The 10,018-nt window shown below is 42.2% G+C and overlaps 1 long non-coding RNA gene across 1 annotated transcript; it reads right to left on the reverse strand.

Moving 5' to 3' along the window:
• Positions 1–7,860: 7,860 nt before the first annotated feature.
• On the reverse strand, positions 7,861–9,376 carry LOC146590201 (uncharacterized). The gene is made up of 2 exons (XR_014897049.1): positions 9,275–9,376; positions 7,861–8,233 (listed from the first exon to the last, which is right to left on the reverse strand). It is a non-coding gene; the product is annotated as an uncharacterized LOC146590201 (long non-coding RNA).
• Between the last annotated feature and the right edge of the window lie 642 nt (positions 9,377–10,018).

Raw genomic sequence — 10,018 nt, forward strand, 5'->3', positions numbered from 1 at the left:
TTTTTACCTGGTGCCTTGTTTTGTTTTTTAAATTGAACAGATACTTGCTGTATTTATCTGCTTATTTTATGATGTATAACTGCATTACCTTTTAAAAACAGAATATAGAATCTGATTACATCTGGAAAAAGAATGCTTTAAATTTTTTTTAATGAATATGCAGATAAATAGTGGATGAAGCGGAAGAAGAAAAAAAGCTTTAGATAAACTGGTAATACTGCATTGTAAGTTGTTACTGTGAGCAACTGATTAGTTTAGACATATAGGAATTTTTTCCATTTACCTAGGCTAGAGAATAATGAAATAGCTTTTTAGTTTCACTGAAACATTTTTGTATAAACTTTGTTCACTTTAGATGCAATAAAGATCACAAGAACAGTTGTACTGGGCTAGACTAGAAATCCATGTACTCCACTACTGATGTTTTGGATATTGGTCAATAGCAAGCGACTGACAAAAAAAAATAGTATGAAGCAGGGCAGCTATGGAATGACTTTTCTTTTTTTCCACTGAATAGTGGACAAATATATTTGAAAGCTGTATGTTACAGATTTTGTGAACTAGAGCTTTTGTACATCCTGAAGAGCCTTTGAACGTCTTTTTCTGCCAGTATTTCAGTTGCTCTTCTATAGCATATGATGAAAGAAACATCCTGGGACAATGAGTTCTGCAGCTGAATTATTTGGTATGTAAAAAACACTTGTTTGAAACTTGTGTGTGACTTCATTTGGTGCCTGTAAGCTCTTATTCTTGAGACATTGAAAATTTCACCTTAGTGCTTTGAGAAAGCAGGGTCTCTACGCTGTCAAYTCATCTGCATAGAAAAAGATTTTTTTATGTGGTGGTAGTAGGGACACAGTAAAGCTTTAGGCATTTTACTTAAAGTATCCCACATTTGCTTGCATATGAATATATAGGCTGCATTTTTGATACAGCAGATGGTTGTTGTGCTGCTATTGAGGGGAACCTTGACAGGCTGGAAAAAATGAGGAGAGAASMACCTCATGAAGTTCCAGATGGCAAAGTGCTGCACCTGGAGAGRGTACAGCACCAGTACAGGCTGGAGGCCAACCAGCTGGAAAGCAACTTTGCAGAGAAGGATCTAGGGGTCCTGGTGGACACCAAGTTGGACATAAGACAGCAATGTGCCTTCATGGCAAAGAAGGCTAATGGTATCCTGGGCTGCATTAGGAAAGAGTGTTGTCAGCAGGTTGAGGGAGGTGATCCTTCCCCTCCACTCAGCACTGATGAGAAAATCTGAAGTTTTGTGATCAGTTCTGGGTACCACAGTACAAGAGGGACATGAATTTACTGGAGTGAGCCCAGTGAAGGGCCGCAAAGATGATTAAAGGACTGAAGCATCTCAGGAAAGGATGAGACTGCWAGGAATATTTAGCCTGGAGAAGAGAAGGCTTTGGGCATCTTATCAATGTATATATTTGATGGAAGAGTGTCAAGAGGATGGAGTCAGACTCTTCTCAGCAGTGCCTAGTGATGGATCAAGAAGCAGTAGGCACAAACTGAAACACATGAAATTGCACTAGAACATAAGAAAACACTTTACTGTAAGGGTGGTTGAACAGTGGAACAAGTTGCCCAGAGAGGTTGTGGAGTCTCTATCCTTGGAGATACTCAAAACCTGACTGGAAATGGTCCTGTGCAATCTGCAGCTACAGCATATAGTCTCTTTCTTCCTTATGGACATAATCAACCTGGTAGCTTTTTTGTTCACCAGTTGCAGCATGARCTCTCCATCCTGAATATGACTTAAAACAATGAGCTGTCCTGAGAACTCATTCTAAAATGTCACACTAGTTCACAAGTGGCAAACCATCCAGGAGGAAAACTTYCATATCTTTAAAGAAAGTCAAGCTGTTTGAATGAAATTCAGATATGCTTCTGTGATGTATTTTTGTCTAGCTACATTATCCCAGCATGACTGTCTTACAGAGGTAGGAAAGGAGTTGTGCTTCACCTTTTCCTACACAGYAGAGTAGAAGCCAGCCTATGAGCACTGAAGTCTAAACCTAGCTGTGATGGAGTTGGAAACTGTTCTGTTTCCTCCCCTTTCCTGCCTTTATACCCAATTGCTTAAAATAGGAAACAAAAAAGTCAGTTGCTGCTTCTTGACAGCTCCATCTACCTTCCATTTGTTAAGTACACTGCAGCAGCCCACAGGACATCAACATTTAAAAGAGCACCAGTTCAATGACTGCAGACTTGGACGCTGTCAGTACCAAGTGATGCTAAGCATGAGATAAAAGACAGTATTTATTATACTGAAGACAAGCTCATGACATCTAAGGCACTAAGCATTATTAACATTCTCCTGTATTTTAAGACAGTGAATCTTAAAGTGAGTAGTAAAGACTGCCAAGTAACAGATAAAAATGCTATACCTCTTGTAGGATTCCTCCCTCCTTCCCCAACATCTTACATACAGACCTACAGTGACATAGCAGTGACTAACAGTTATTATAAAGGTCAGGAGTGAGGTGCCTTGTCCAGGCATTTGCCACAGCCATGCAGACACAGAGATATACTGTGCTGGTGTAAGTTTATCACAATACTGATCTTAATACTGCGTCCTTCATTGACAGAGCTACAGCTAGGTTCTCTTGCAAGTCATGCAGGTAATTGTATTGTTGAAAAAGCACAATCAGGTTTGTATTGGCTGCTGTATACTTTCAGAGCAAACATCATCCATTTTAAAAAGCTATTTGATCCCTCAGGATGAAAAATATATCCTCTCTTCTGTTTACTTGTTTTTCTTGCACTTAATCCAAACCCTCTGGTGTTTTTTACCATCAGACACAGGTTAAATGGATCTTGGCTAGGATCCTATGGTTCCTCATAAAAGGCACACATGAACTCAAGGTAATTCAAAACATGGTCCACAGTAGCTGGTTGTTTCAGCTTAAAATTCAAAGCTGCTTTATTTAGGTCAGCAAGACAATTACTGTCCCCATAATGACTCCATGATGCAGAATATTGCCTTTAATTCATATAGTAAGATACATCAGTTTGTGGTAAAAGCTCTCGCATCAACCCATACATCATTTGGGTATTAATACTTAAGTGTAAATTGGTGGATGCTGACAATCAACCCACCTCAAGTGGCAGTAAAAGCTCCCCATTATAGCATTCATGTCTTCCTCTCCTTCAGCCAATGATCTAAGCTGCTCCCCACCTGTCCTCTCAGTTTGTGGAAGAAGTTTTCAAAAAATTAGTTTAAACAAGACTTAAGAGAGCATCTAAAGAGGCTCAGAGCTAGCAAAGAGGATTGCCTAAAGGCACTCCTTTCTCCTAGGAAACTACACTCTTGTAAACTGATTCAATGTCCAGCTTCTCTATCCCAGAACCTAGAGCTTAAACAAACAAACAACAAAAAACACATAGTGTCTAGGACTCGTGTTAACAGAAGTATGTATGCAGAGTAACTTTAAATACAAATGAGTTGTTCAATACCTTATGTGTAGGTTTCATTACCAGTGCTGGGGACACTTAAAGGAAGATGCTGATACATTAATGTGACAGCTGCAGAAGATAAAACATGCCAAGCTGGGTCTGAAGAAGAATGCAACAGAAGTAAAGCAGCAAAATCAAGCAGATGCTCACATTCTTCACTCACAGCTTGGTTAGCAGAGAACATGACAACAGTTTAGTGAGTTATGAGCAGGGACAAGGAGAAAAGCTGCTGAATTCAGCACAGGGAAACCAAGACTGCGTCAGCATGAAAGCGAAGAGCTAGAAGCAGCTCAAATCCAACCGAGGAGGAGGGACACCAGCTACAGAGCATCTCAAAGACAAAAAGATCCCTTTGTGAGGGAAGAGAAAGGACTGTTAGAATTTAAAGAAATTAAATTCCTACTGTAAGAAGAAAAGGTATGTAAGCAAGCTTTCTACTGAACACCTCCTGCTGTGCATAGCATCACTTTTGCACAGCAACAGGTTTGTTCAAAGAGAACTACTCCAGCAAAACTTAGCCTTATCGTACCAGAGTTCACAGATCTGTTACAACTTATGCTGCATACTGTCTGATGGGTCTGGCCTCACACCCCTGTTGCCCCCTGCCACAGCCTGCAGATTTTGGAAACCAGTGAGAAACCTCTCCCTAACCCCTTCCCCCCACACTTTTCCACACCAGCATTTGGGAGGCAAATTCTAAAGTCTGTCTAAGAGCAAGTTCCAAAACACCCAGTTAATGCCCTTTGTGTCTTCTGACTCCATTACCTTCTGGCAATACCACCACCTCTTCCTTACACAGCACATGCAATGACTGATGCCCCTTGAAGGAAGGCATTATGCTGAATAAAGAGGCTGAGCAATAGGTTCAATCTTCTGTTTCTCTTGAGAGAATGTCCTGGGAAAAGGGCAAAGTGCAATTCCATCAGTCAGAAGGGACTGAAGTTTGCAGTGAAAGTGGAAGAGTTGGAAACAGTGAGGGATAACTTCCATCAACTTCACTGAAAGCCTGACCCTCCATCTTGTCACTTACACCCTCAGAGCTATATCATGACATACTTCTGTCACTCACAACCAAACAGCCTCTACAGAGGCAGCTGAAGTTACTATCATTTGATTGCATCCTTCTCTAGAAATGGGTCCAAAAATATTAACTGGCCTAGTACCAGTAGTCTTCATTGTAACCACGCTTCGCCTTCAACCAGATTTTGGCTCCTTTAGATAATACTGTCTCATGAGAATGGGTTAGTAAAATGGGCTAGTTAATTAGGCAGTTGCCTTCCCTTTCTCAAGGGTTTCTGAGGCACAAGCATCCAAGGTTACCATAACAGCTGAAAGAGAAAGCTTGTTTCTAAACAAGCTTTGGTATGCTGTAGTACCCAGAGCTTTACACCTTAATATGAAATTGCAAGGACACAATGCTTGTCTGAATGTAATCAAGAGGAGCAGTGATACAAGAGAGTTACAATACGAACTTCTACAGAAATACTTACAGGACTATCTCCCTTTTATTCTTCAGACCCTCATTAACTAGTGTCTTTTAAGAGAAACTAAGATTTTTAACTTCCCTTTCATACATGAAAATAAACTCAAGGGCACAAGAGGATAGAAAATGGCATGACAAAGGACAGATCTCAATATTCTTTAAATCTTATTCTAGACTAAGGCTTCAATAACAAATGTGAGCTAGTGATTGCTGCAAGCTTCTGCATCAGCAGGAAGCCTCAGGAGGTCTGTGCAGGGAGCTGTCAGCAGGAACATTCAAAGAACACAGATCAGAGAAATCTCTTTCCCTCTACAGTGAGCTCAGCTATAATGATGTTTAAAGAAATGGCTTTTAAACGATTTAAGAGTGGAGTCTGCACTGCTAGAAGCCACTGAGGCCCAGAGATACATTATCCTCCCACAACATCTGCTTTAGCTTACAACTCATGTCATATATGAAATCATCCAACTACACTAGCAGCAAGGAGTCGTGTGGTGCCATTCAACACATTTTCAAGGGCTTGCTGGACAGAGCAAGGGGCAGGGGAAGGAAAGGAAGATTCAAATTTTCACAAAGGACAAGTTAATTCCAGAAAGTGCATGAGGTGAGAGAAGCAGCTTTCCACAGCTTGAACTAGTCCTAAAGTACCTCATTTTTATTTGACAGGATTCTATTGCAACTGGTCATGCTTCTGGGGAGAAATTTGTATCTTTTACATGTGTGGTGGTGAAAARATGTGTGGTGAAAGGAAAGCAAGTGAAACCTAGTCCATTACTGTTTTCTGTTTGCTTTTCAGGCAGTTTCTAGCTCTTCCAGACTTTTGCAGTGCTTGGCAATGTCATCAGCAACTCCATCATGATTAGAATAGTGGTGCACAAAGACCTCATGCTGTTGGTAGGCATCTTTAAGGTTTGGTGCTCGGTGCTTTAAGAACTCTCCTCTGGTATTAAGCACAAATATATCCCATGTCCCATAGTCCTTTAGTTCCTCTGGCAACAGATTAAGACACTTACAAATAAAAAAAAGCCTATCAACCTTAAGGATAAGCAGAGCTAAGATTATTAACCAAGCTACTTGGTACTGATCCTCCTCTTTAATCTTTAGGTTGAGACAGCAGGAGTCAATAATTTTGCTTTGAGCAGCATTTACTTCTACTGAAATGCTCCTGCATTTGCCTTCAGGTAACCATGAGAGGAATTTTCTCATGGGAAAAAGGAGATTACAGGTTTGTGACTCATCTTGGTCCTAGCTGTTTTGAAAATGCTCTCCTGCACATGGCTTAGCAACGCTCCTAGTTACTAGGAGAGATACACAGATGCCTACACAGCTCCAGCCTGAAAAAGACCCTGACTGTGCAGTCTAGTAGAGAATCCACATAAAAAGAGGTATTGCACACTTTCAAGAGGCGACCAGTACTTTAACAACAATTGTAAATGATGTTTGCTGTATCTCCACACACAGAGTTATCAAAGCTTGGACAGACACAGTTGTTAGACTTCCCCCCAGGAAAATTTTAGAAAAACTGCTCCTCTGCATTTCAACATCATTGCATGTTCAGAGGGCAACTAAAAAACAAAACCACACCTTACTGAAAAAGCATAAATTTGAACACAAGAGCACCACTTCTCAGAGTCAAACCCTAATTTAGATACCTCCCATCTGTATCTTTAGGCTCAATTCAAACAAACAAACTCCAGCAGTCTCCAGACTAAGCTGAGATAAACCTCTAGCCTGTAAGTAGTAACTCATTCTTTCAGTTTACCTGCATGTTTTTCTTATCCATTGCCTGGAAATGAGAGGCAGTTATGCGCTGACTAGATATGAGACTTACCTATACCTTTTTGAAGATTCCTTCTAACATCCTTAAACCCGCAAAAAAAATAAAAAAAGAAAAAAAAAAAAGTTATGAACAAAGTTTACCATTCTATGTAAGTGACATTTAAGGAAAGACTATTACAGCTGGGGGGGGGGTAGGTGGGAAGCAAGCACACAAAAAAGGCAAAAAATTCAATTTTCACTGTACAGATCTACAGACAGTAAATTCTTATCTACAAATAGATTACTAGAGCAAAGGACAGTTTAAACACCATTATCTGCTTAATACTAAAATGTGATAGCATTAAAAAAATTGCCCCAGGATTTAAGCTGTTATGGGTTTTCCAAATGCAAAGTTTTGGATTTAATAAACTGGCTTACATTTAAAACTTCAATAAAAGGACTGGTTARAGAGCACCAAGAACTGCACAGAAACCGACTTTCCTACTAGTCAGCTCACTTTGCAACTCTCAGCACAAACCACAAAGATCCTCCTTGTCATCAGCGTATCACAACTTCATTTCTTTCTACCTTCATGCTACCAGGGCATTTTGTAACTCCTACCGAATGCTTCACTACCGAAATTCACAGCTATTGTTTGGTTTGGRACATACAATTGCTCAAAATATTTGCAATGTGTCCTCCCTCTCCCTCCCCCACTCCACCTGGTACCCCACAGGCACACAATCTTTATGCCTGCTTTCGCTACAGCTGTAGTTGTGCATACCTTGGAAACACTCGCTCCCTTCTGAAAGCACAGAATCAGAAGGCTGCAAACCAACAGCTGTATCGGCAGGGCCACAACTAGCTGTAGTGTGGCATTAATCCCAACCTTCTATTTCTCAAGCTTGGCTAAGGAAAGCTGAGCAAGTGCTTTATCTAAAGCAGGGAAAGGTCACGCTATCACTACCAGCAGTTCTTAAATCTCTTTTGTGACCACAGCAGATTCCCCATGGTTGCAGTTCTGGCAGTTAAAAATACAGTGACAGGTATGTATTCATTTCTGTATTATGGCAGTGGTAAGTAAACACTAGGGCAACTCAGCTAGCTGGGGGAATACACTACAGGAATATCAATACAGAGAGTGACCACAATTTGAGTCTGGTATTTTTTATAAAGGAATCATTTACCAAAGCAGTCTTGTCTCACTTGTTATCACTTGTTATAAATAGTAAAATATTTGATTTTTAACATAATTTAACTGACAAGGAAAGACAGCCATTATTCTCTTACCACTTTGCCAGATGATTGCATATCAAGACATCCTTTAGATTAGCTGTGGTATTTCTTAAACATTTTTTTTTCCATTTGTAAGTTACAAAACAAGTCACTCTAATAAGTAAACAGAACAAGAATTTTTGGGGTACAGTCTTCAGCTTCAAATATACCTGAAAACTTCAGTGCCTACTACTTCATTTGAAGGGAACACAGTTCCAGGAACTCAGCAGAGTAGACAGGAGTCAAAGCCTAGCAGGAAAACAAAATGAAACATTGGAATGAAACATTTTAATCATTTAAGTAAGTACTAAACAGTCATTTTCATGAAAAAAAAAGTTAGCTACCTATAATTCAATAATMAAGCTTTTGCTACAAAGTATTCTTGTATTATTTCCATAAAACACAAAGTTGTTCAGTAGCATGCTTCATCACAACGTTTTCTCTACTCCCCTCATCATGGATAACAAATTCCTACACCAGCACCAAGATGTTTGAGAAAGCATGATAGCAACTTGTAAATACTTTCAAAACACACTTCACACCATATCAACCAACAGTCCACCAGCTACAACTTAGTGAACTGCTTTTCATCCACATGTAACATGGAAAATCCCAYGTCTAAGGAGCGTATTCATCAGTGCTGCAGCTTCAGCTGCAGCTGCTTCAAGACCAAATTCTACATACATTCAATCTTGTTTATGGATCAAGTTCTAAGGACAAACCCAACTGTGTATCAGAAATGATTAAGAGCTAGCATTGCATTCAGATTTTCAATAATTATGTACAAGCCAATGTTCGGACAGCACCTAGCACTCTTGTATTGCAGCCTGACTTCAGCTGACCCTCAAGGTTATCATCAGTGTAACTGCAAGCTTTTCACTCATTCTAGAAGGTTCCCCAGAAGGCCAGAACTCACTGCAGGTTCCCTTGGTGCAGGTAACTCCCATTTCCCAGGAGCAGGATTTAATGCAAGCACCTCTGTAGCATTCAAGGGGGGGGGGGGGGGAAGTCAGCTGCATGTATCTGCTCTAAAACTTGTCTCACCGGGAGAGCCAAGGGGAGAGCCTGGCCCTCCACAGCAAGCTGCTCATCAGAGGGGACCAAATCGGCCTGCCTGCTTCGCACAGCACCGCAGCAGAAGGGCGACAAACTCACCGAGGAGGTGCAGCCTGCCCCGCCTCCCTCGGCAGCCCTGAAATGGCGCCGGGGCCGCGGCCAGGCCCCCTCACGCCGACCGCCCCTACCCCCCGCTGCCCAGTCACCGCCGGCTTGAACCGGCCTCGCGCTCACATCCGCCAGCCGGCGGCACCTCACTGGCCAGGCGCTTCCCTCCCTTCGTCCAATGGCGAGCTGCCACCCGCCTGCTGCATGGAAAACCAGACGCCACGACGTCGCGGCGGCCGCCAACCTTTGCGCTGATTGGCTGGGGGCAGTGTGGCGGGAAGGGTCCGTGTCGCGTGCGCAAGGTGCCGTTGAGGGTGGGGGAAGAGGCGCTGTGAGGAGCTGAAGCAGTTGGTGTCTGGGGAGTTCGTTGCCGTCCCTAYGTTTTTGCTTTAAGCGTTTCTGACTGAAAAGGGGGTGGAAATAGGCCTCCCCCTACTCCACCCACTATATGCTGAATTGCTTCCAAATCCTCTCTGCCCTTTTCATCAGGGAAGCTGTTCCAGAGATAAATGCGGAGCTGGAAAGCACCCAGTGCACTTGCACTCCCCAGACACCCCCTGCTCCTGTCTGATTTCCATCCCTCTCTAGCATAAGGACAGTCTTCTCCCTGCTGTGGTGTGCTTCATGCAGATGGGGAGGGGAGGAAGTGTTTGAAGATGACTCCACCTAAGAAAAGGACCCTTGGGAGAAAGGATCTGTGTCTGCAACGCGGGTGTCCGGGACTGAGAGACGGAGGTGAGCTTTCACGTGTGACTTGTGAGAGGAGGGATGTTCTTGAATTTAGCGAGTGGGACTGAAGTTCAGTGCCCACCTGGCTTGAGCACAGCTATACAAGGTGACTCAGGCTTCCTAGGTACAGGGAAGCTTTCA

The sequence above is a fragment of the Rhea americana genome, unplaced genomic scaffold, assembly GCF_003343005.1.
Source record: "Rhea americana isolate MKP2758 unplaced genomic scaffold, rheAme1 scaffold_42, whole genome shotgun sequence".
Taxonomy (NCBI): domain Eukaryota; kingdom Metazoa; phylum Chordata; class Aves; order Rheiformes; family Rheidae; genus Rhea; species Rhea americana.